Below are 27,179 nucleotides of genomic sequence, written 5' to 3'. Positions count from 1 at the left end.
GCCCCGCCTCCTTGTACAGCTGTACGTAATAGCCCCGCCTCCTTGTATAGCTGTTTGTAATAGCCCCACATCCTTGTACAGCTGTATGCAAAAAGCCCCGCCTCCTTCCTCAGCTGTATGTAATAGCCCCGCCTCCTTGTTCAGCTATATAGAACAAACACACTGAACTCCCAAGCTGAGACTTCTCCATCAGAGAACCCAGTCCACCTAATCTCAACTTTGCTTTGTCCCTGTGACTGTCTTTTCTTCATTCCTTGCTGCTTCTAGTCAGTTTTCTGAGAATCAAGCTGTGCATTGATATGGCAACAGTGAGGGTGTGGAAGGCAGAGGACAACTTGCGGAGTTGGTTTCCTTCCTTGATGTGGTTCCATGGCTCAAACTCAGATCATCAGGCTTGGAGGAAAGTGCCCTAGCCCACTGAGCCATCCCACCGGCCTATGGCTACACCTTTAAAGAAGCATGTAGCAGAGCAATGTTCCCATCATACATGGACTTCACCCAACCCTGCCATTCTCTCCTCTAGCCCTCCCTATACCCACCTCTAGTCACACACTAGCCTCTCCTCTTTCTTGTCCTTTCTCCAAAGTCAGGTCCTTAATGGTGTCCACTTCTCTAAGGGGTCACATGAGTGCGTGTTTTGATTAGTCAGAGCCCACTCTATTCCAGACACACAAGCTGTTCTAGGTGTTACCTATTTCAAATGTCACCCTTGCCTGTCTCTGAATTTCCCATGACCCCTCATTTGGCTGTTCCTACACAGAGACTCAGACATCTATGAATGTCCTCTAAAGCCTTGTTCATGATCCTCTCTTCTACAATGGCTTTTCTTTGTGGATCCAGTCTTTCCCCATCCTCCAGGATGCTGGTCAAAGGCTCCTTCCTCCTGGAAGCCTTTTACCATAGCCTAAAGTATTTTCCTGCATTTTCTAACTCTTTAAAGTATTTAACATCTGAATTGGCTTTTTTCAAGGTGGAGGATGTTTCATTGGAGGGTGTATATCACTGGAGGGTCATGTAAAGCAATTCAATGGCTCATAATGAGTATTCTTTAACAAAACAAAGTCAAGATATCAGAATATATTGCCAGTGATAAATATTAATCACAGTATGCCCATATTTATATATGTGTGTGTTGCATGCTAATGCAATGGAAAATATATTCATAACTATGTATTGAAAAACAAGGGGTCTTGATGCCCTCCACCTCAATCAGTATCATGAACCTGTAGTCTGCTTAACTGTTCCACCAAAGGAGAGAACCCAAAATGGAACTGCCACTGCTGGGCAGAGCACAGGGACAGTGCAGTGACAGGGCAGTGACTTCTCTGCAGATCTATTGCAGGTTCCAATAGATCACCCTGTGATAACAGAGCAATCGAAATCTTACACAATTTATTTTTCCTCTCATATGACGTCCATGACGATCTGATAATGTTTAAAAAGCGCTTGTCCTTCATGCAAGGGTTTAGAAATCTAGCCTGTTTGCATCCTGTCACATGAACTGTGACAGGAAAGAGAAGTGTGGCAACTGCCTGTGATAACATGCCCGTATCACTCCTAACTCCTAGCCTCTAGTCGGATCTACCCATCTAACTCCTGCCTACGAGGAGAATAGCAAATTCAAGGGCTCAGGCTGGTGTTTGGCCAGTGGGAACCAACTTCTACAACACCACCTAGATTCCTAGCTCTCTTAAACTCTGCAAATGTCTTTTCTTTCCAACCGCTTGAATGGGTGTTCTATAGGACTTTGGAGATCTGCTCTACAGGGGATACCATGCTGATCTCTGTAGATACAGAAGGGATGAAGATCCTGTCTCAATTAGGGTCACACTAGAAACAGAGATGAGCCAAAGGTCAAAGTGTGCAGGACTCACAGGGGAGACACAAGGAGCACCAGCCAGCAACAAGGACAAGGGTTATGTATTATCCAGCTACCTACTTCAGCGGCTGTCTGAAAGACACTCACTTTCATGGAGCATCTCTGGGAAACAGGGTAAAGCATGCCTAGAAATGGCCTCCACCACAGAGCTGAGAGATCTGAAGTCTTTACCAACCCACTCTCATTGGCACGGCTTGAGCTTTTCCAGCACTGGCTAATGCTGGCAGAGGAAGCTTCCAGAAAATTCACTCCGACACAGAGATGCAAATTGTGACTGACGTAGTTCCCAGAGGAAAGTTTGCAGTTAGAAGAAGGTCTGAGGGCAACAACAGGAACTGATGGATTGCCCTCAGACAATCAGTTCCAGATACCAGGCAGGAGAAGGAAGAGACCAACACACAGGGAAATGTCCGTCAAGGTAAGAACACTGCAGCTGAGCTTGAAAGAGAGTGTTCCTCTTGCTTTCTATGGAGCAAGTGGAGCCTTGTTTCCTGGAAGATTCAAAGAGGTTCTCTGGATACCTGTAGTCACTCTAGGGCTGCATTCTGAAGGTCGGTCATCACTTTCTGACTGCTGATAGACACAACCAGCATCAGGACTGCATATACACACACACGTACACATAAATACACACACACTTGGGGAAAGTCAAATGACCTTTCCGCAGGGGTCACATATCAGAGATCCCACATTTCATATATTTATATTATGATCCATAACTGTGGCAAAATTACAATTATGAAGCAGCAACAAAAATAACTTCATGTTTGGGGGTTACCCCAACATGAGGAACTGTATTAAAAGGTCTCAGTGTTAGGAAGATTGAGGACCACTGCTCTAGGAACACAAGCTGGAATATGGAATTACTTCTTTGGCCAGTGTGTTGTGGAGGGAAAAAAATCTAGAACTCCAGTACTTAGGAGGTAGAGGCTGGGGCGGGGGGCGGGGGGCAAGATTTTAAAGCCAGTCTCAACCACATGGGGAGTTTAAGGCCAGCCTAGGCTATCAACCTTACCTCAAAATCTAACAACATAAAAGTCCCTCCTTAAGTTCCTCCTTTCCAGAGTGTTATCACAGCTGTGAGAGAAGTAACACATACATTGCTTAGGGTACAAGTGGTTCTCCAGGGCCAGCCTACGTCCATCATAGACTCCTTATGCCCATTTGCCAGTGTTAGTTTTCTATCCACTCTTAACCTAGCAGTGAACATGGTAGCCCAACCTATGAGAACTAAGAGTGGACCTGTTTCTGGGGAGTTCTGGAGCAGCATTGATGGGTTCACTTTATCCCTTTCACCCATCATGCCTCCCTCTCCCTCTACTCCTACCCCACCTCCACCCTTTCCTTTGTTCCTGCATTGGATGTGAAAGACCTCAAGCCAGGATAGCCAGCTCACAACTGTCATGTATTGAGCACAATGCTGAAAAGCCAATGCACTGTGACCTGCAAAGACAGAGCGGACTTTGAATTCTGACAGATTCCCAAATAGCCAAACATACTTCTGCCTTCTTATCACATAGGGCATGCAAAGTCTGTTAGCAAACAGAGTTTAAACAGAGCAACAATGGCTTGTCCTTGAAGCTTAATGCAGTCCTAACCAGTCCACAGGGAGAATTCCAGGCAGAAAGGTTTGCACAATACATCATGCCTGTGGCCCATGCAGGGTCCACACAGGTGATGATGTCATATGCACTTCAGAGTAGAGGGAAAGGGGTTTCCCCAGAAGTGAGGAGCAGAGTCAGAAGGCAGCTCAGAGAAGTTTCCAGGCTTTCAGCAAAGAAGTTATATGATCCTATTCCCATTTAGAAAATAATTGTGTCAATCAGATAAGTAAAAAACTGGACGACTCCATTGATGATTTAGATAGTGTCCAGCAAGTAGGGCCTCACGCTATTTTGTAATATCTACATCATCTAATAAAGTCATTATTTATGAGTTACTGGATTAAATTGAAAGGAAGTCACATTGTTATTTTCACAAGGGCTGCAATTAATTTTTTAATCAACCACCACTCAAAAAAATGGCAGGGCAGTTTATGTCCTCAGCTCAGTCCCCTTGGTCCCCAGCCTCAGTGTGCCATAGGATCTCAGCCTGTGGTTGCCCTCATCACCTCGGATGTTGTCCTGGCACCCTCCTCTTCAGTCCCACAAAATGCCCAGCAGGAAGTTAGAGAACGGATCGAATCAGCTTGGTCCCAGGCCCTGAGAGCAGGTGCTGCAGAGAATATGATTCAATAGCCTTGACACCATAATCCAGATATGGGAAAAAACAGAAGATAAATATATACACTTTTGTATGTCCCAAATTACCTAGATCCCAATCTGGCTCTTTCTCTATATATAACGGACATGTAAATTATGATTTAAAAAAAAATCCTTCTTCCAACTATCACTTCAAAACTAAGGATAAAGAGAGAGAGGAAACCAAACGCCTCACAGGGCACCAACTAACCTCCCCAAGTTCCTCAAGTACAGGGGAGCCCCACAAAGATGAGACTGTGGACTCGGCGTTCACACACCCATCAGCACGCCAGCTCTAAATTATATTTGACATTTAATTAAAACCCCCAGGCAGTGAAGTCAAGAGTTGAGAGCTCTGGCTTTAGAAAGGGAGCTGCTCTTTGCAATGGCTTCATTTATCTCCTGTCACCACAGGCATCAACAGCCAGCCCTGCCATCACCTACTCTACCCCAGTGTCTCCACTCAACATCATCGAGAGACACAGGAGAATACGGGAGAAGGACAGCAGTGTGACTGGGGACAGGCTGACTCCACTGCTCTTACTCACCTATCACACATACTCCAGTGCCAGCACTGCCAGAATGGACTAGCCTTCCCAGAACAAGCTGCCCAGAGCTAGTGTCCCTCAGGCTGTACACAACACAGGCGCATGCACACATGCACGCACGTGCGTGCACACACACACACCACTCACTGACTCTTCCAGAGACTAAACTTATGCCCTGCTAAGGAACATAAACTCTTAGCATTGAGCCCTCCCTTTCTCTCTTGCCCTTTGCCTGCCTGCCTGACTTGTCTTTTCTTCCTTCCATTTTTCTGTCTTTCTTCTTTCCTTCCTTTCTTCCTTCCTCTTCCCTTCTTATCTTCTGTCTTTTCTTTCTTCCCCTTTTCCTTCTTTCCTCTTTACTTCCATCCTTCTTCTTTCCTTCCCTCTTTTGTTCCTCCTTCCTCTCTGCCCCTCCATTCTTCTTTTCCTTTCTTTCCATTTCCTTTTTCCTTCCTTCTCTTTCTGCTTTTCATTTCCTTCTTATTTCCCCTTCCTTTCTTTCCTGCCTCCTTCCCTTCCTCTTCCCTCTCTTTTTCCTCTTCTTTCTTTCCTTCCTTCCTTCTCTCCTTCCCTCTGTCCGGACAGCCTGCAGAGCTCACACACAGTCCCCACAGCTCCTGCCCTGTGCTCCTCCCCAGGGATCCATGTGATGTTAAACATGTTCATCAGATACAGTAAGATCACATGTGGCTAGCACTGACCAAAAGTGTGGAAATAAGGAAATCTGAGGCCAAGAAGAGACTCGGTGATGAGAAAGACCTCTGAGAGCCAGAACTCACATTGGGCCTCAACTTCCCAATGTCCAGAAGGAAGAAGAGGAGAGACACCAGAAGCAGCATGAATAGCATCTGTAAAGAAACAAGAAGAAAGCCTTTTCTGCCCAAAATAGAGAGCCAGGAAATGGTATGGACACTTGGTGCTCCCAGGGGGGCTGTGACTGACTGTGTAGTCTGCCTTTCCTCCTGTGGGAAGCTCTCCTGAGAGCACTTCAGGATACAAGGCATTGGGCAACCAAGCAACCGTGCTTCAGAGCTGGACCACAAGCTTCTGACTATGTAGCAATGAATCGTGGGCTTCTCTGGTCAGGTTTTCCTTCCCTTGATAAAGTGGGAAAGAGTGTATGTGGTCCCTAATTCCCACAAGCCTGTTTTATCTGACCAGGTGAATGGTTCAAGAGGCAAAGGTCTGTCCTGGATGCTGGTTTCCTTCACAGGCCTCAAGACATAGAAGCAAAGCTGGGCTTCCTCATGCAGACCCCAAGCCCAGCATAGGAAGGGCACTCAAACACGTAAAGGCCAAAAAGGGTGCAATCTCCTCTCTCTTCCCATGACTCACAACCTCAGGCCCAGATGATTAGAAGCTAAGACATGCAGCAACCTGCACAGGCTGCATTCTGTCTACCAAGAGGAATGTCTTGGGAATGGCATCATACAGGGACACATGGGGTCTTAGAGTTCTATGTACTCCAAAGAGGTAGCAGCAGACATCAGGAAGCCTAATTTCTAGGCATTTGGAGAAAAGGGCTCCAGTCCTGTGTCCATAGACTGAACAGGGGAGGTAGTCCATGATCAAGGAGTCACAATTCCTGGAGACAAGAGTCTCATGATACGATTGCAAAGTGTTCTGGCCAGAAGAAACACTGAGATATCTGAGGAAAACATTCACAATTTCAGCTGCACTCGCAGCTCTGTAGCTTCTGAAGGGAAACAGGAGCAGAAGCTAAGTCCCTGCCTCCAGCAGCAAGAATGAGCTTTGCCCTGGAACTCTTTTTTTTTTTTCTGTCACAGCATTCACTAGCTCTTTGGGGGTGGGGAGTCTACTTTTTTATTTTGTTTGCATTTTTAAGTGTTTGAATGGATGATATGCAAAAATAATACAAAACTCAAATTTCAGTGTCCATGAGTACAGCTGTTCTCACTTGTTTACAGACTTGAGCTGCTATAACAAAATGCTATAGGCTAAGAAGTTCAAAGACTAGAAAGGTATTTCCTCCAAGTTCTGGAGGCTGATAGTCTAGGGTCAAAGTGTTATCAAAAATGTTTCCCCTCCCCCCCAGGTCTCTCTTCTTGTCTTGTGTCTTTACACCGTCCTACCTCTGTGCATGCCTTCAGCACCATCCTCTCCCTGTAAGGACACCAGTCACTTTGGATTAGAGTCTGGCATAGTGACCTCATTTCAACTTAATTGCCTCATTAAAGGCTCTGTCTGCATATAGGTACATTCTGAAATACTCAAACAAGACTTCAACATACAAATTTGGAAGGACATACCTGTTTTCACACTATAGTTCTAGAGTCAAATCATTATGACAGACCATGAGGCCCACAAAAATGGCTACAGATCTTCCTTTACTATGTAGAGTCCATTTCCTATCTGGCTCCTTACAGTAAGAGCCTGCTGACCTTGGCGCTGAATAATTGGAATCGGTTCCAAAGTGCCCTGAGGCCATCCCTTGCCTGCTTATCTCTGAACTCTGACAGGAACAGAGACACCTCTCACTTTCACCATTACAGCCCCCCCAATTTTTTATCATTTTTAAAAAATTGACCAAAACTATATATACCTTAGGTGTGCAATATGATGTTGTAAAATATATGCTTACTGTAGAATGGATTAGCCTAGCTAATTGTCCTCTGTTCTTGGGGACACTGCAAAGGCTTAATGTATAACACTGGGAATAAGGGCAGGGCTGAGCCCCTGGGGAGGAGACCTGGGGTGACAAAAGAACTGTATAAAAGGCCACAGCCAGTCTTCTTGTTCCACATGAAGTGCAGTATGGCTGTGACAGTGGCCGACCAGAGTCAAGTAGGGGACCAGGAATAACTGCTAAAATACAGATGTACTTATGTCTGTCATCATCTGGGGAATAAGAAGTCCTCAGGCATGAGGTCCATGTTGGGGGAAGGGAAGTGCCAAAGGATGCTAGGCCAGAGAGATGCAAGATGGGTCAGAGGGACCCAGAAAAGTAGAGAGTTGAGAGAAGAGGAATTACAAGAGAAGGAAAAGCAGGTGATGGGGACCAGGAAGGTTTGCAGTGAGTACCAGGTCATTGTGACATCTGGAGAGAAGATGCAGCATATTGGAACACAGTGAGATGCTGGAACTTCAAGGGGTTGGGGAGTACCTCCAGAGAAGAGAAGGGGGAGGTACCAGCCTGGCGCTCCAGTAGTACCAGCCTTCATTAGGGGCAGGTTGCTTATATACATGCCTTGAACACGAATGTGCAAGACACCGAAAACCACAGTGCAGCAGATAAGTAAGTAACCTGGAGCCCCCAGACACAGGCCTCTACACGCACCTTCTCTAGTCACTCCCTGCTACACACTCTTAGTGAAAAAGACATCCGCCAACACTTCCCTTGGGAGCCAGCTCAAGCCCCACTAGAAAAGTATGAAGCAGATGTTTAGCAAAGCCCAAGGGACACCAATGCACAGCCTGACTGAATATCAAGATTCCAGGCCCTGCCCTGATTTTTGCCAAGCCCTGGTCACATGACCTCAGGTGGCTTCAGTGTCCTTACCTAGGGCTCAGCTGGCTTCTTCCAGGCCCTTGCAAAAGTATGGCTGGGGGGAGGGGAAGCTATGATAGATCTGTCCTAAGGGAGGTAGAAGAGAACATAACAGATATGGGAGAGAGGTTGGTAACCAAGCAAGTGTCAGCTGGACATGGCTCCAACCCATCATTGTGACATCACTGCTCCGAAGGTCCTTCAAGGAGGAAAAACCATGGCTGTGCAAATGGGCAGAAAGCAGGTGGATTTGTTCAGTGCCCAGCTCACCTGCAGAAATGCATATGCATCAACTTTGGGGGAGAAAGAGGGTCAAAGTAGAGGAAATGGAGTGACAGAAAGGGAGACAGACAAAGGTGTCCCATTGAGAGCTGAGCACCCATAGCCATTTATTCTCTGGGCTTTGACCAGTTAGGAATCGCTGCATTGACTGTTGCCCAATACAAAAAGAAGTTTTCTGATGAGGGCTGAAAGCAGCCCAGGTCTTTGTATAAACATGACTAGTCAGAAGGTGATTTGACAATATGACAATGTAACAAAATGACAAAAGGCAACCCTAGGGCCAGTGACCTCCCCAGTTGTGGGATTTCATGTACACGTCAGCTGTGGTCACCTGTACAAGACCCACATAAGATCAAGCCTGCCAAAGTTCTACCCGGAGTGGGGGAGGAACTCTTAAGGCACCACCACCAACTGGGGAGCTATTGGTAACTGATAGCTATCAGGAGAGGAAGAACCATTCTTCCTCAAGGATGTAGGTTTCCCATACGTCCATGGAGGGCTCCACATCCATTGCACATGTGAGCAGCACTAATTGGATTTAGTGGGCTATTAATAAAGACATGAAATTGGTAGGGATCTGTGTTGTGGGTGTTTAGCAGGAGTTGGAGGAGAAAAATGGGAAATAGATACAATCAGATTCCATTTATATGTATATGAAATTCCCAAAGAATAATTTTTTTAAAAAAAAGGAAATCAGAGGCAATTTTCTGTGATATTATTCCCTTAAAGACCAGATGAGAACAAGACAGAGAACCTCCAGCAACAGAAGGTTGTCCAGGTCCCACTTTGGCTAGCACTGGGGGTGGGGAAGCCTCTGGTAAAGAAGATTACTCAGGAGCAGTGTATGTGGGAAAGCACCACATCATCTGCAGAGGAAAAAGCAAAAGCAAAGAGCTGTGATCACCGGGCAGGAAAGAGGAACATTCCGGGCACTGAGGCCTGTGGTCAAATAAATGGCCCACATTTTCCTCTCTCCCACAGCATGGAGTACATTTCCACTGATCTGCCCCTTCCTTCATGTGCCCAACCTCCAACAGGCTGAGCCTTTGAGAGCAAGCCCAGAGCTCTGTGTTCCTGCCCCTATGTTAAATTACTTCTTCCTCCACTGTCAGCAATGCCCACTGAGATTTCTAGCAGTCGTAAGCACTAGAAACAAAACACAGGCTTATCTTGCTTAATTCTGCCCTTTAAGTTCAAGTTGGAAACAGATCCCAGAGCCACTCAGGGAAACGGATCTTAATACTCAGAGGCATGAGACCTATCTGTCATTTAAGGTTAGCAAGGAAGGACAAGAAGCTGGGAAATCCACTCATTTTTACAGAATAACTGGCCTGGATGAAGTCCTCCGGCCCAAAGCAAAGCCCTTACTTAATTTAGCCCACAGTTATGCACAGAGGAAAGTGGCCTTGGGATGATTTCCAGCAGAGTAGAAGTTGATGACAGTTGTCTTTCTTTATGCTCACCCTGAAGCATCTTTCATTCTTTTTTAGGTGGTATCAGGGCAACCCCACCATGTACCAAAAGAAGCGCCCTCAATGATCTATAGATCCCACGTCAGACCCCCACCTCACCACATCTCCACACTGGAGCCCAAGCTTCCAAAGCATAAACCTTGGGAGACTTACTCAAATAATATCCAAACCATGGCATATTCCTAGAAAAAATCTCTTCTCATGGGCTGTTCCATGAACTGACTACCTAAGTAAAGTAGGACCTGCCTTCTGTTTCACCTAAAAGCACCACTCTCCACTCTACTGGAGACCCTTATGGCTGCACTGGGGACCCTTATTCTGGGATTCACATGTCCTCCCTGGCCAATAGCAAAGAACAAGAGACTGAATCATCAGCCAGTTCTCTGTAAGTCATGTGTGGGAAGCCCCAGTATGCCTTAGAGGGTCCTCAGAGGGAAAAGGTCCTATTCTGCCCTTGAAACATCGACAGCCCCTGACCTTTCCTGTTTACAGCTCTCCTTGGGGAAATCCTTCCACACTGGTAGCTTAGAGCAGTAGAAATGTATTCCCTCAGTTAAGGGAGTCAAAAGTCAGAAATCAAGATATAGGTGGGATATTTCATCCCTTCCAAAGCACACAGGGAGAGAGCCCCGCTTCTTCTGGCAACATTCAACACTTTTTGGCTCATGGCAACGATCACTCCACTTCTCCATAGCATTTCCTGTTATGTATCTCCCTTCCTTTCCCATATGAGAGCATCAGTCACTGGGCTTAAGACCCATGCCAAACCTTAGGTGTTCTCATACTGAGAACAAAGCCACATACACAGATACCAGACTTTCAACATATACATATATTTTGAGGGGCACAACTCACCCCATTGTATTGGTCTGCTTACTGGTAATTCTATTTGATTTCCTTGTCCATATTTTGAGTATCAGACTCTATTGTGAGTTGTGCAAGGCATCTAACCCCCTTTTCCTTGTGCCCTGCAGAACACCCAGGCCACAGACCTCTCACGTTTCCCATCGCTGCTCACTCCCTGGCCTGGGTCCTCTCTCCAACCCTCGACTCACAGAGTCCTGATGAAACAGTACATTAGCCCCTAAGAGAAAGGGAGAAGTCGGGGCTTAGCTCAAGGGATTGAGCATCAGTTGACACCAGCTACACACGCTTCTCAACGTCTCCATGCCTCAGCTGCCCCACTTAAAACTAGAGAGGGCCCAGTTGTGTAATGTACACAAAAGAATCAGACTCAATAAACACTGTTGGCTGGGCATTTGATCTCTGAATCCACATCTACTTATGGAAAGGGCCGTACATAATCTGCTGGTCTTGTCTCTCCAAACCAAGCTTCTTGAGGAAGGAGGAAGGAGTGAGACTTCTCTAAAATCTTCTATGGCAGCTGATACAGCTGGAGTAGGCAAAGACTCGAGACACCAGCTCAGCTGCAGTGCCCTCGAGTCTGCACACTCAAACCAGAAAAGCAGTACTAGCCTGGGTCCTAGCCCCTGTCTCTCTGGTCATCTCTCTGGCCAACACAATCATGGGCCTCATGCCACAGAGGAGTGTCAGAGCAGACTGGCTCCTACAGGCTGTGAGCCAGTGAGGAAGGGGCAGTAATGGAATGAGAGCCGCTGAGATCCAATTCCAGGGAGATTAAGATGAGAGGAACAAACCCCAGAGACTAGTCGTTGGGTGTAATTAGAATGAGCAGGGAATCACAACAGCCCTAGAGTGTCTAGGCCAGACTGGCTGGGCCCATTCCTTTTCCAGAAGGACCCTGTGGTCAGCTGAGCAGGAGGAGATCTCTCTCCATTAGGTCCTGGCAAGGCAAGGCGAGCGGGCTGCACTGCATCATCTGGGTGGAGCGGCTGAGTGGATGTGACATAATCAAATGAGACCTCCACTTCCTCCACCCAGAGCGGGGGAATTAGCAGGCCTGTCCCTCGCCTTGAGAGACTGTGTTCAATCCCCATCTGCCTGCATTGCTCCACTCCGTGCTTGTCTGCCAAGGTTCGGGTGGGGGTAAGGATGCTGAGCTCTTACCAGGGCTGCGGGGGAAAAACAAGGGGCAGAGATGTAGACAGGGGGGAGGGAATAGACTAGGGAAAGTCCTGGAGGAGGCAGATGGAAGTATAGCCATGGGCAGAGGCAGAGCGCCCACAGGATAAATAGTGAGAAAATAGCCAGACGGGAGGAAGGAGGATGGGGATGAAGGGTGGGGAGTGGAAAGAATGAGCAGAGAGCAAGAGATGGAGCCAGATAGTCAGGGAGATACACTGACAGCATCCAAAGATATAGACATGAGCTAAGATGAGGGGCAAGAGAAGAGATAAAGAGGCTCGGTGCCGATGATAGTCTGATCTGTAGCCCAAGGAATAAGCAGATAGCAAGATAGGAGCCTGGTGGATCCTCAGATTGAAGCCCTGTCCTAAGGAGGCCTTTCTCCTTCCTCCTCTTTATCTGTGAGGCACTGCTCTAAACACTCCAGAGCCATGTGCACTGGTGCATACATACAATCCTAGCACTCAGAAAGTGGAGGCAGGCAGATCATAAGTTCCAGGTCATTCTTTGCTACAGAGGGAGATCAAGACCAACATTCATGAGACCCTGTCTTGATCTCCCTCCACCCCTGTCCTGGTCAGGTTTCTACTGCTGTGATAAACATTATGATCAAAAGTAACTTGTAAAGGATTCGTTTCATCTTATTACCTCTATAGAACCAGCCATCGGTGAGTACAGTCAGGACAAGAACAGAAGCAGACCAGGAACCTGGAGGCAGGAACTAAAGCAGAGGCCATGAAGGAGTGCTGCTTACTGATTTGCTCAGTTTACTTTCTTATACACCGCAGACCTACCCACCAAGAAATGGCTGGGCCCTCCCACATCAATCATCTATAAATAAAGTGTCCCACAGGCTTGCCTACAGGCCAATCTGCTGGGGGCATTTTCTTACCTGAGGCTCTCAGATGGCACTAGTTTTCGATAAATTGTCAAAAACCTAAACAACAACCCTACACACACACACACACACACACAAACACACTACAGGATGTCCCCAGATCCTTACCATGCTTCTATGATTGAGAAACAGGCTAAGAAGGATAAGTCATCTACCTAATCAAGGCAACCCTTCTAGAAAACAAGGAGCCAGCAAGAGACTCTACGCTTCCCCTGTAGAACAGAGCCTTTCTGGAATCATCCTGACCCGGTTGGAACCAGCTTTCTGGGGTTAGGAGCAAGGATAAAAGCCATAAGCCTTCTGTACCTTACCTGGACTCTGCCCTATAACCTAGGGTCCCCCTAAATTCTTCCTTGTGACTGCAGAAGCCAATCCAAGTGCTCAGCCAGCCACTGATTTCTAAAGTTCTATGACAGAAGGCTAAAGCAGGAGGGGTTCAGTTTATATATCTCCTGCTACCCTTGAGTGTTCCCCCTGCCCAAATGTCACAGAAGTTTCCAACAGCATGTACCAGCTCAGGGCACTGACCAGCAGACGTGCTTCTTTGGAAAACACAGTCCTCACTCCTCAAGAAGTCCATTCCCCTGTCCCGCTAAGGATCTGCCCTGTCCTCTTGACTGTACACTGTCAAGTTTCACCTAGGTGGTCATTACATACCCTATGGTGCAGCCAATCCTGCTACCCTTTCCATCCCACCCTAGGCTCTGTGGAGAAGGAGGAGGGACACCCATCTCAGCCCGTAGACATCTGTGTGGGGAACCCCAGAGAGAAGAGCGAGCTGGCTCACCTCCATAAGCAGTGGGTGTCTAACCATGGAGCTGGAGTGTCCCGCACCCAGGAAAGAGGTGCTGACCCTCCAAACCCTGGTAACCAAGACAGAGCAGATCGGCTTCTCCATTTTGCCTGCAGGAAATGGACTTGTGAAGGTGGAAGGGGAGAGGCCTGGAGGAGGGAGGAAAAGCAGGAAGAGATGGGCTCAAACAAAATAAGCATGAATAGTGGGTCCCAAAGCTGGAGTAATCATTAGTTTAAGCTCTGCTCTTAATAAGGATCCTGAAACCAAACCACAAGAAGGAACTAACAGAGCCCCTGTAGCTAGTGCTGATGTTACTGGGTCCTGGCAGGCACTGTAATGATGGCAGCACCGGATCCTGCTTTATGGTCCCTAGAAGAGGTTCCAGCTCTGCCCAAAGAGTCTAGAAGCCAAATCCCATTCTCCATGCTCAAAAAACTCTCTGTGGGTTCCCAGGAAGGCTAGAACTAGCAGCAGTGATCTCTTCACCTGGCTCCAGCTCTCCCTCCAACTTACGCTCCTCACACCTCTGTGATCAAGCCGTGCTCCCTGTTTTGTAGTAATGTCCTGTTCTCCTGTCTTTGAATCTTGGAATTCAGTGTGCCTCTCTCAGATGTCTACCATGCTAGGAAGCTTCTTTAATTCATCCAAGCCTGAGCATGTTCTATCCTGTGTCACCATGCTGTGGTTTTGTGCCTTTCTTCCGAAGAAAGAATAATGCTTACTGAAATGTGTTTTTCCTTCAGTATGCCCTGTATGCTTATCTCCACTTTACAAATGGAAAGATGGATTCAGAGGGGATTAAGTAACTCACACAAGAGCACACAGGTAACTAGGAAGTGAGTAGTGAACACAGGAATCACATCTAACTTAGGAACTCTGCTGTGCTTTGGATTATAGTTGCTGTTCATTGCCCATTTATTCTCAGCCAGTGAGTTACTTGATAGAGAAGCTACATCTCCTCATCTCAGTATGTTTCTAGGCAGAGCATTTGGTTTGTAATGGGCACTATAAATATATATTTATAAGATGGATTGTGGGTGATGGGAAGACAGTGGAAGGATAAGTGGGCAGTAGTGGATGCGTAGATGAATATATGCATGTATACATGGATGGATGGATGGATGGATGGATGGATGGATGGATGGATGATGGGTAGGCAGTGAAAGGTTAGGTGGATAGTAGGTAGTGAGTAGGTAGCAACATGGATGGATGGATGGATGGATGGATGGATGGATGGATGGGTGGGTAGGTGGGTGGGTAGGTAGGTGAGTGGGTGGGTAGGTGGGTGGGTGGGTAAGTGGGTGGGTGGGTAGATGAATACATGGGTGGATGGGTAGATGGATGGATGGTGGGTAGACAGGTAGCAGGATAGATGAATGGTAGATGAATGAGTGAATGGATGCATACATATATGACATTCTCAGATCAGAAAAGTAAGACCAGTCTGTATGATAGGGTTTGGACAACAAATGAATATGATCAGCTCCCACCAAACTCTCAGCAGAGTGTAGAAGAGTGGTAGCTGGGCAGCCTTGGAATTGAGTTGATAAACTTTCAGAGTAGGAGAGAGTCACTTCCATAAGAACTCTTAGACTTGAAACATAAATGTTGAACTCCGCTGTCCTTAGTGATAACTAAGTTCAACTTCTTTCATCACTCCTGCTTTCTCATTTCTCAGATAACCAAACTAAGGCCCTAGGACAGAAATGGCATGGAGTACTACACAGGTAGGTAATCTTAGAAGTTCAGATTCTACAGAAGCGAAATTACTTCATATAAGGGCACAGTCTCTTGAAAGCTGTAGCCGACACTTAATGCCCTGTCCTGACAAGACCAAGGGAATATGTGCTAAGTGACCATTGCTACTGACCGTGAAAACTAAAGGACCTATAATAGACTCGTCCCTCTTTCCTGGACTCAGCCTGAAGAGAGCCGGGAAGAACTCACACTCTTACATGGCCACAGCAGCTCATGTTCTTGGCCTGTGTGCTACAGGCTCTTAATGCTGTCATCCATTTCCAGATTCAAAGGCCACTGCTACCCGCCATCTCCAAGCCAACCTCTTACCAGTCTTGGACAGATCTCATCCGAAATGAAGCAAACCCCCTAACACAACATAGTCATACTCTTTCTCTTGCTCCACAGCGGGTATATATGAATATACTTGCTCTATTTTGTCTAAACCCCTATAGTTTGATTACAAAGCATATGGCACCCACCCTCCAGCAACTTCACTAGGCTGAAGAAGCTGAGAACTCCGCTCTGCTTCCAGATGGGGAAACTGAGGAACTGGGAGACACTCAACAGTTTGATCAGGCTGAAGTAGGAAATGAGGACTAAGTCAGTCTCTGCTCAGTCATCCCTACTCAGTCCTCTTGCGTCTCCAGGCTAGATGAAACCCTCTGGCAAGAGACCTCATTTGCCTAACTCTTCTCCACATCCTCCTTTTTGCCAATATTCATCTTCAAGTGCCCAGGGACCACTCATCAGAGTTTCAGATGGAATACCCAGAAGCCCAGAGGAGGAGGAAAAAAATACTGTGAGTGCTGAGTGGCTCTCAAGAGCAGGAGGGCCCCAACCCGAGCATCCCTGATTCTACTTTTTTGCCACTATCACTGATGCCTTCAAGCAAACCCCATTCCTACTGGAGCTCCCTCTCTTCATCTGCATAGTGAGTCACAGGAGGAGGATAATTTTGGAGCCGACCTGCTTAGGGATGGTGGCTGAAGAGCTGAATCCAAGCCCCTCGTGTCACCGCCACCTAAACAGACCTCCTGTTGTAGTTTTATCTGCAAGGCTCTGGATAAGGTTTCATTTGAGAGAAAGTTTCGGAGGCTGTGTTTAAAGGAAAATGTAAGCCCAATGGCCCAGCCATGACCTGTAGGATTTCTTTCTTCTCAGCATCTCCTTCTAATTCAATCCACACCCACAGCTTTGTCTGTCATCCACAGCCAAACAGTCCTCACTTACACTTTCTTTCTTGTGTTCCCTATAAGCCAGTCACAGGGGCCAGGCCCACACAATTCTGGATGCATGAAAAAGAGACAGCTCCACCTGAAGTTTAGGGAGCCCATGTCCTCTCTAAAGATAGATGGTGTAGGACATCTGTACCTAGTATGGCAATGAGTGGCCAGAAACCAAATAGGCCTGCGAGGTCTAAGTACAACAGACAGCTGTGTCACAGAGATCAGGCTCCAAGAAAGAAACAGTTTGAAGGTATAGTCCATTATGGCAGGGAAGGTAACAAGGCAGGAGGCAGCCTGTCACAGTGTGTATCCAGTCAGGAGGCAGAGAGCAATAACACTGGTGTTTCCCTCCCTTCTTGTAAGATTTCAATCTGTAGGATGGTGTCATTCACACTGAGAGTAAGTCCCAACCTTAGTTAAACTTCTCTGGAAACGTCCGCAGAGATCTACCCGGAGGTGTGATTCCAAATCCAGCCAAGCTGATGAGGTGAGCCCTGAAACCTGGGTGTATTGGGAACACAGCAACTGAGCTGATCCAGCAGTGAGGATGCATGGAGCATCGGGCTGTCGGCCTCAGGTTCTGCTGTCGCCTGGTTCATCTGCAGCTCAGTTACCTCACCAGATGACATGTGCTGGCCAATTAGGCTGTTAGCTCAGTTCCCCCACTTGTTCTAAACCACGAGTAAGATTATGTCCAGTGCCCTGTACTTTTCTCCACCTTCTGCCTCAGGTTCTTGGTCATGAGTTTCCAAACAGAAAAGGGGTTAAATAGGACCAGAGAGGTCAAATCTAAACCTGTCAGTTGGGTGCCCCAGGACTAGCTTTTTTTGTCCTGCCTCTGCCATACTCAAAGAATTGGAAGATACAGAGGAAGGAAGGGAGGGAGCAGAAAGCCAGAATACAGAAGGACCACATTCTAGACCTGCAGTGGAGAAAGAAGCTGGTTAAAGTCTGGAGGAATTCCCAGCTGCTCTAGGGGGAAAACTCCTCATGAATATTCATAGGTACCAGAGCAGGAGGCCTTGTTTGCATCATCGAATTTCCCAAATGCCAAATGCCATGACAAACAGCAGTGCTGTCCCCTTGGCTGCTGTCTCTTGGGATGGCTTGACCTCTTCTCTAATCATTCATTCTCTCTCCAGTGAGCCACTACCTTCCTCACTCCATCTGGTCCCCACCTCACTGTTTGCTCTCCCCTAAGCCCCCAATGTGAGTCAAGACCCTCTGCCAAGCCCCAAGCTGAGCAAGCAAAAGGTCTGAGCCCCGCAGGTAAGCAGCCAAATCCCAGCATGCCATGGGGCCAGACTAAAGGCTCTAGGCAGAATGGTGGATTCAGAAAGCTCAGGACCTGAGGTATCCTTTCACCTCCTTGGGAAAGGAGACCAAGGGTTTGGGGGACTCAGGGGTGGATCCTTTTTGCAATCTCAATAACAGCAGCAAGGAGAAAGAGATGGAGGGTGGAAGGCGAGGAATATTGCTTCACACCTTACCTGGAATGCTACCATTAAGAAAGCCTTTACTCCAGCCAGCCATCACCCTCCCCACACTCCTTCAAATGCAATTTCCATCTCACCCAATCCAGAGGCCATCAGCGAGAACTGGTTAAATAAGCAATGTGTGGTGCATAGCCCAGGACATCAATGGCCATTAAAACGAATGCGGTATAGATTTAAAAAATAACAATGTCCATGATATGTTGCTAGGTGATATAAGAAAATTACCGAGCTGTGCTTCTGAAAAAAACAAATAAATAAATAAAGTAAATAAGTTGGTGAATGCATCCAGAAAATATCTATAAAGGCATACACTGAAAGTGGCTACCTCATCTGGCATATATATGGATGGATGGATGGATGGATGGATGGATGGATGGATGGATGGATGGATCTGGATGAATGGGAAGAGACCACTCACATTCCATGTGAAACATTTCCTTGTTGTTTGTTTTACAATAATTGATTTTATAATCGAGAAAAGCATTACAGGGGAGGGGACAGCAAATTTCCCATGAAAAGGAGATGACTGGGTTGCTAACACAGGTTGCATCATTGCAGAACCCTGTGAGCAGGGAAGATGCAGACAGGTACGGCTTCCACCTCCTCCCCTGAAAACCATCCCCACAGGATCAGCTCCAGCCTAGCCTTCACCTTGAAATCCAGCTCCATTTCTTTTGCTAAGCATTTGCCCCAGGCGTACTCTCCAGAGAAGCATATTAAGTAACTTTGGTAAATTCTTTGCAATTTACAAAGTGTTTTCATGCTTTCATTCATTCTTCAGGAAATGTTTGGAGCCTCTCCTGTGAGCTAGGCTGAGCCCTGAGGAGACAGAGGCTAACTCAGCCGTATCCCTGACCCTCCAAGGCTTTCCCCACATCTCAGGGAAAAGATCTCAAGCTGGCCATGTTGCTGCTGCCCTATCCTAAGAGATCCTTCACAGTTGTACCCTGTCAGGCGGGAGCACAAAGAGGTCTCAGTCCCTCCAGCCAATGGCAGTGCTGCCCTTTAAGAAAAATAAGACATTAGGCAGACAAAGAAGGGAGAAACCTTCTGAGCAAGAGCTCCCAGTTCCCAAAACCCCATCAAGGGCACGTTGTCCCTCCTCAGTTGATCTCCAGGACAACAGAGGTACCACATGGTTATCCTGGTTGTATGTGAAGACAAACTTCAGAGGGGGGCAACATGCATGGGAAGTGGGAAGAGTGCAGGATGTGGTTCCTCAGATTCACGGCAGTAGGGAAGATGGGTACCACTAGTTCCCTGAGACCCTTGTGGTGCCCTTGTCTCTCTCTACACCTGTGACTTGACCTCATCATTCAGTGCTATATCCTGATGCACCAGCAATCATATGTCTCCCAGGCTGCCTAGATCTAGAAACAGCTAGCTTTGCCTACCAGCACCTTCCAAGTTCTGCTCTGATGGACTCTGTGTGGTCCCAGGTCAACAGGACTCCCTTAAATTATAAACAAGACTCCTGTGAATCTCACCCTTTCATGCTGTTTCCCTACTGGTGGGGGAAGGGGTGCATTCTTACATACTGCGGTGTATAAAGTATGTAACGATGCAGAAGACCTGAGCAGGCATATTTGCTCTATCTCAGATGTGATGCTCTCCTCCAGATTATAGTACAGCAAGAAGGACCTCAGTTGACACAGGCATCATGCTCTTGTACTTCCTAACTTCCAGATTTAAAAAATAAAAATCCTGTATTCTTTCTAAAAAAAAAAAAAAAAAAAATAAATAAGTTGAAAGAAAAAAAAAAAGTTACCTAGTCTATGACACTCAAGTACAGCAGCAGAAAACAGATAAAAGATGTTCCTGTTGGGTTTCTAGTTCCCATCCCCCATCACAGAACAGGAATTCTCTATGCCAACTCTACAGCCACAGACTCTGACTCCTACACACCCTCAAGGCACTGCACTTAGACCTGTAGCATCGCGAGTCTTCTCTGCAGAACTTTACATGTAATATATGATCAACACAGGGTTGTTGATACAATCCTTCCATCTTGTTTATAGAATTTGAATCACCCAACATGAGAGTCATCTTTCCCACATCTCCATCTCCTATCCCTTCAGATTCAGGATTCAGGAGTCACAGACAGAACTTCTCACTGATATCTCATAACCAAACCAGGGTCTCAGGTTAGAAGGAAGCATGGTGGCTCCAGTGGTACCTGTTCAGCATCCCTGGACCCTTAGAGATCTTCCCAACCCCAAAGATGTTTGCTGCCCCTGTAAGGAGCATTCAGACCACAGTTAAAGGAACAGAATATGGATCCTTCCCTTCAGAAAATCAACTCATGGACGTAACCAAAGTGCCTGTGAGTATCGGCTGTAAAAGTGGGTCACTATGGAGTAGGGTGGCTAAAAAAGGAAAGATTCATTTCAGGATCCTAGAGTTGGTTGCTTTGGAGCTAAATATCCCCTGGGGAAGACCTGAAAACCTCATGCAGGCTGATGGGGCCATAGGACTCCATACATGAACTAAACAACCAAAAACAAACAAACGAACAATGGTAGAAGTCAAGAAAGCCTGAAAGACCCGTCTCCCTACTTACTCTACTATCATGACCTACAGGAGCTTTTCCCTGGAGCTGTGCCTGAGAACCAAGGCTAAGCCTTGAGATGGGCATGATGAAATTGTATAGACTTCTGTTTTCTGGGTTGCTTCCTTCTAAACTGCCCCATTTCCCATGAAGTAGGACATACCTTGAAGAGATAACTCTAAGTTCCAAGAAGGACAAGGTGTGACTCATAGGAGGTGGGATGCAGTCTCGGTCCCTTCTCTCCCAGAGGCATCTAGAGATAGAAGCCAGCAAGTAGATTATAAATAAGACTCCTGTGCATCTCACCCTTTCATGCTGTTTCCCTACTGGTGGGGGGAGAATAGACCTAATCATCAACCAAACACACTCCTGGGTGATGGGGGTGTCCACCACTCCCATTGCTCTGTTCATGAGAACACAGGGGAGAGGGAACAACAGGGAGTCAGAGCAACCTAGGCAATGTGACTCAGATTTGTCGCTTCACCTTTCTAGTCTTTTCACCACCAAAATGGAAATAATAGTATCTCCTCCCTGGTAGTTGAGAGAACTAAGTGAAATATATGTAAAAGGTGACTTGATTCTGAGACCCACATTCTGAATGCTTGGTCCCAACCTGGTAGCACTATTTTAGGAGGTTCTCAAGACTTTGAGAAGGGGAAGGGGGAAGAAGTGGGTCACTTCCTAAGGAGATGAGTTCTTAGTGCTCTATTATCCCTAGCCTGTAGCAGGATATTTTCCCTGTAACATTTACCATAAACTCGGTAATTTGGGAGGAGCTAATGTGGGAGGAGTAAGGAGAGGAAGAGAAGAGGAAGAGGTGGAGCTAGGGGAGAGATGTGGGAACCATGGAGAGCCACGCATGTATCGAGAGCAGTCCTGGGTAACAACTTATATCTAGGTTAGTTCATTGATTAACACTTCCAAATGTGTGGGTGTCTTGTTAATTTGAGCATTACCAAACATATAAAGCCTTTGGATAATCTTTAACAACTTATATCTAGGTTAGTTAATTGATTAACACTTCAAATTGTGTGGGTGTCTTGTTAATTTGAGCATTACCAAACATATAAAGCCTTTGGATAATCTTTAAGCATTAGAGTCTCATTTCTACTGGGTACCACGTGGATGGTGTGTTCCACCACTGCTCATGGCTTCAGGCCTTGCCTAATCGGGAAGATTTGGCGGCCCCTTAACTATAAGCCAGATCGGGTGCTTCCATTATAAATATTACCCATAACACTAGTCACTTCCTGTCATCTCTGCTTCCTGTCTATCTTGCACTCTGAATAGCCATCCTCCACCATGCTTTCCTGCTGCTACGACCTTCTTTTCAATTGCACGGGGTCCAAGCAACCATAAAACAAGCACTCTGAATCTGTGAGCCAGAGTGTATCTTTCTTCCCTTAACTTATTTTTTGGTCATAATGACACAAAACTAACCATGGTGATTTGAATTGGAAGTGTCCCCCATAGGCTCATGTATTTGAACAATGGGTTCCCAGTTGGTGGTGCTGTTTGGAGAGCTTGTAAAACCTTCAGGAGATGGAGCCTTGATGGAGGAAGTGAGTCACTGAAGCAGGCTTTGAGAGGTCATAGCCTTGGCCCACTTCAGTTCTGTCTCTTCTTTCTGTTAGCTGTTCTTCAACATGTGATGGATAGCCAAGATGTGTTATCTAAGCTTCATGTTCCAGCCACCTACTGCCATGTCTCTGCTGCCATTACAGACTCCTACCCCTGGAACTGTAGCCAAAATAAACTCCTCCATAATTTGCTCCTGGCCACAGTATTTTATTACAGCAACAGAAAAGCAATTAAAACAGTAGATAAAATAAAATAAAATAACAACAAAACCCAACCTGGTTCTAAAAGTAGAATTAGTATAACTACACCTAACTGTGCAGTTTTTAGGCCTTTGGAATTAGTTTCCAGAAATTCTTATCCTCAAGTCCCTCATACCAATAAAACCTCTAAACATGCTTCTGTTGATAAATGCTAAAGTTGAGTGGTTGTTATTACAAAATCCATAAGTTGAAACTCCCTGTATGATAACATCAGTGGGCAGGATCTTTGGAAGGTGACAAAGTCTAAAGGGTCAAGCCTCAGCCGTGAGATTAATGTTTATACAAGAGAATTCCCAGAGATCTTGCTTGCCTTCTTCTCCTTGTTTGAACACAGCAAGAAGATAGTTACCCGTGAACCAAAAAGCAAGTCCTCACCAGACACTACTATATGTGCTAATCCCTTGATCTTGGGTCTCCTAGGCTCTAGAGTTATAAGAGATGAATGTTGTTGTCTCAATCTATGGCACTGTTATTATTCTGGCTGAAGAGACTAAGACACAGAGGAGTTACTGATCCTATTCTCTCTGCTTTGGGCTATGTATGAAAAAAAAAAAAAAGCTCACTTATTTTCCAAAAAAAGGAACCTAGACGCCAGGCTAAGTACCTGAGTGTCTACCAGCCTAGCCTACTCTCGAGTCTGACCTGTGACTGAATGTGCATGCACTCCTCCGAAGGGTTGTGAACAGCTTTCAGAGTGTTAACAAACAGAAATGAAGAAAACCAGATGGTTGTGAATCCCCATGACAGGCTGATCACGCTGTAACAGGGGCATGGCTGTCAGAACTGTGTTGTGCCAATTTTCCAGATCAGAGTCAGTTTCAGGACAAACACTCCCCTCTGGGTTTGTCCTTCCTATGCTAGGCTCTTTCTCCAGCTTTAAGCCATCTTCAGAGAAATACCAGCTTCTTTCTCTTTTTTTTACTTTTGGCCAGATCCCCACTGAGCCAAGGCCATTGCACTTTCTTCGTGTATAACACATTGTCAGAGTGCTTCTAATCTGCAGCAGGTTCCTCGTGTATCCTGTTATTTCCCCTTTACCCCTGTCCCCACTCCACTGTTCTGGTCTCACTGCCATTGCTGTAATGAAACAGTCTGACTGACAGGCAGTGCTAGGGAGGAAAGGTTATTTGGTTACAGCTCCAGGTTAAAAGTCCATCACTGAAGGGAGGTTGAGGCAGGAATTCAAGCAGCTGGTCACATCACATCCAGAGACCAGAGAAAAACAAAAGGACCTTCTTCTGCTTTTGTGGTTTTTTTTTTCACTTTTTCTCAGATTCTTTCTTTTATTAATATCTTCATACATGCATATAATGTGTTCTGATCAAATCTGCCCCCATTCCCTCCCCTCTCATTCTTCCTTTATCTTCGCACCATTACTCCCCCCCCCCCTTCCAGGGGTGCGGCGGTTGTTTGTTTTTTTGTTTTTTTTTTTTTGGATTTTCGAGACAGGGTTTCTCTGTATAGCCCTGGCTGTCCTGGAACTCACTCTGTAGACCGGGCTGGCCTCGAACTCAGAAATCCGCCTGCCTCTGCCTCCCAAGTGCTGGGATTAAAGGCGTGCGCCACCACCGCCCGGCGTGTTCTTCTCTTTTTTCTGTTTTTCAACCTACAAAGTCTATTCAGTGTTGCCAGTATATGCATGGGTGTAGAGCCATCTACTGGGGCATGGGCAGCCCTTCAGGGGCCTCGTTACTAAAGAAAACTGACTCTCCCTCTTCATTCATACAGTTCTGGCATCTCTGCCTAGGGAATGGTGCCACCCACAATTAGTTGGGTCTTACTAACAATTAAGACATTCTCCCCAAAGACTACCTATAGGCTAAACTGATCTAGATAATTCTTCATTCTGGCTCTTACCCCAGACGATTCTATGTTGTAGCAGGTTGACATTTAAAACTAACAGTAACACCATACAAGTTCATCTCCTTCTCATAGGCATCTGTTCAGACGTGCCTATAGCATTCTTTAAGAACAGATATACTGCTGTCAGTCGTGGAGAGTCATTCTGAATCTGTTGGGTGCTCATACATGGTATTGTCATAAGAATGTTATTCTATATTTTGTTTTTATCAGTCACCACTGTCATGTTGCTCTCATACCTGGCTAGCTGATTCTAACACTGCACAGGATCCCATACTGAGCACCAAGGGTCTGTTCCTCTATCCCTTATCTATCCCTTTCCACCACACGCAATGCACTCAGCACATGCCCCTTCACCCATGGTGAGACACTCTCTCTAGGACTCTCTTAAGTATTCATTCCCAGAAACAAGGATCATAAGACACATTCATACTCTGTTCAATAAATTCATAGTTGTTTGAGCTGGCATCTGCCAAATTCCACTATAAAGAACAGAAACCTTTTCTTGAGTCGAAGATTTTTAGGGTGAAAAGGCATTACTCCATTGCAGAAAGCAGAAGAATAAAATGGAGTGAGAATAAGAGACAAAAGGAGACCATATTCTTTTGCCAGGCATCTGTTCCAGAGACAGCTAGCCCACTCCCTTCGTGACAGCACTAGCCCACCTGCTAAGGCATTCTATATGGTACATCTAAAGTAATTAAATAAATAAGTAGCACTGAATTTGCCAGATTGCTTTCCAAAACGAGTAAGGCAGTTCACGATCCCAGTTGAGTCAACAGGTCCTTCTCACCTGCATCCTGGGTCTTGACCTCAAGTGGACTCCTGTCACCCAGATGAAGCCAATTTCTACCTATTTCACTTATATTCTTTAATTCATAGCCTATGGGCCTGTTTTCAAATACTTGTTGCCATTTTGTCTTTGTTCAAGATGTGTTAGAGATATTTCCGGTGCGGGTAAGTTTTGGGATTTCATCAGCTAGAAGCTTCAAGTCCTATCTTGGGACAGGAAGGAAAGGAAAGATGAGAGAACCCCCCCCCCCCCAAAAAAAAAAAAGTGAAAAGGATAAAGCAGAGGCAAAAAAATGAATTTTACTGTGTATGTAAATTGTTCCAGTCAGTCAACAAAAGTACCCTTGACCTAGTCAATAGTCAGCCCAGCCTAGAGGCCTCACAAACGTGACATCTGAATCACACCCTCGGATTCCTGGTCCTAGAAACCTGGGTTAGGTGTGAAATGCATATTCCTAGCAAGTTGGCAGGTGGTGTTGATCTGGTGGGTCTGAGGAACCACACTGTGTTCAGAACAGGCCAAGCCAATCATTGTGGGGCAGGGCCTGTAAAATCCCCAGCAGGTCTTTCAGAGGACATTAAACCCACAAAAACAAGTATCCAACTCTCCCTCAAGAATGAAGGCTAGTTGGACTGGAGAGATGGCTCAGCGGTTAAGAGCACTGACTGCTCTTCCAGAGGTCCTAAGTTCAATTCCCAGCAACCACATGGTGGCTCACAACCATCTGTAATGGGATTTGATGCCCTCTTCTGGTGTGTCTGAAGACAGCAACAGTGTACTCATATATATAAAATAAATAAATAAATCTTAAATTTAAAAAAAAATTATCTAAAAAAAATTTAAAAAAAAAAAAGGCTAGCTCTTGCCTCCAGGACTTGCTGGGTGAGGTGACAGAGACACTCAAGGAGCAGCAGCAGAGGGCCTCAGAATTGTCAGGTATGCCCCCTTGGTAGGTCTTACCCTGGCCATGATAGAGGGAGGAGTCAGAATGGATTTGAGAAGAGATGGAAGATCTTTTGAATGCTACATCTGGAACCTTACTTCTTGCCTCCCTCAGGCCTGCCCCAGCCCTGCCCCTCTTCCTCCTGCTTGACAATGGACCAAAATTACACATGACATTGTCAGAAATGACAGTGAACTGAAATTACATATGACATCATCTCATTCACTTTTTAGGACAACCGTGAGGGAGCTCATGTGACAAGCGGACACATTGATGCCAGAGAGGCCTGCAGCCCGTTAAAGAGCCCCTCCCCCTCCGCTGACTGATCACTGTTACTGTTGCTATCCCAAAAGAATACCCACACAGCCTCCACCCCCGCCACCATGCTGGTCCCTCCCATGGTTACATTTGTATCAACCCTGAAGTTCTTTGAAGATCCTTGGGATGGTCCTTCAGTGTCTCCAAAAGGGGGTTAAAGTCAAGCCCTGCCCCTCCCCCTGTCCAGAGGGTGGTGCTGTTAGTCCCAGAGCATGCTCCTGCAGCTGGCCCCCTGTCATTATTCAGCAGGGCCACACCCCTCTCCCACTCACTATATTTGCCTCTGATGTCCTTGCTTCTCTTGCCCAACCACAGATGCGCTGTAGCCCAGACAGTACCCTGAAGGCCTTCCCTGGACCTTCCAAGGCACCCCATGGACCTTGATCTTTACCCTCTTGGCATCCTGTGTCTCACTCCCCCACATTAACACATCTGTGCCACCATGCCACAAGGCTCGAGCTCTGTGAGGCAGAAAAGAAACTGCCTCTTGCTTGGTCCACTATATCCAAGGCCAGGATGCAGGACACAGCCCCACATGTGTCTCAGAGATCCCTTTCCTTCAGCATCAGAGGCTCAGGTTCACCTTTAAAGGCAATGAATGGGAGGAGGTGACAAAGCTTGATCAGCAGGCATGGTCCCAGTAGATCCCGTCTCATTCTCTTGATCCTTCTATTTTTCTGACTGTGGCAGCCCTCCATCCTAACTACAAAGGTCTGCCGGGGCGGGGGGGACAAAAAAACAAAAG

The 27,179-nt window shown here is 46.4% G+C and overlaps 1 long non-coding RNA gene across 1 annotated transcript in view; it reads right to left on the bottom strand.

The window, feature by feature from the left end:
• The window catches only part of LOC114613437, a 39,414-nt gene extending 25,659 nt beyond the window's left edge, over positions 1-13,755 (bottom strand). The window contains exon 1 of the long non-coding RNA XR_003710177.1: positions 13,661-13,755. This is a non-coding gene — a long non-coding RNA (uncharacterized LOC114613437). The remainder of the gene's footprint in view (positions 1-13,660) is intronic.
• Positions 13,756-27,179: the final 13,424 nt, after the last annotated feature.

This window comes from Grammomys surdaster, unplaced genomic scaffold (genome assembly GCF_004785775.1).
Source record: "Grammomys surdaster isolate TR1022 unplaced genomic scaffold, NIH_TR_1.0 126219, whole genome shotgun sequence".
Classification (NCBI taxonomy): Eukaryota; Metazoa; Chordata; class Mammalia; order Rodentia; family Muridae; genus Grammomys; species Grammomys surdaster.
Note: the sequence above shows the minus strand (reverse complement) of the source record. Positions and strands in the feature narration are given on the sequence as shown.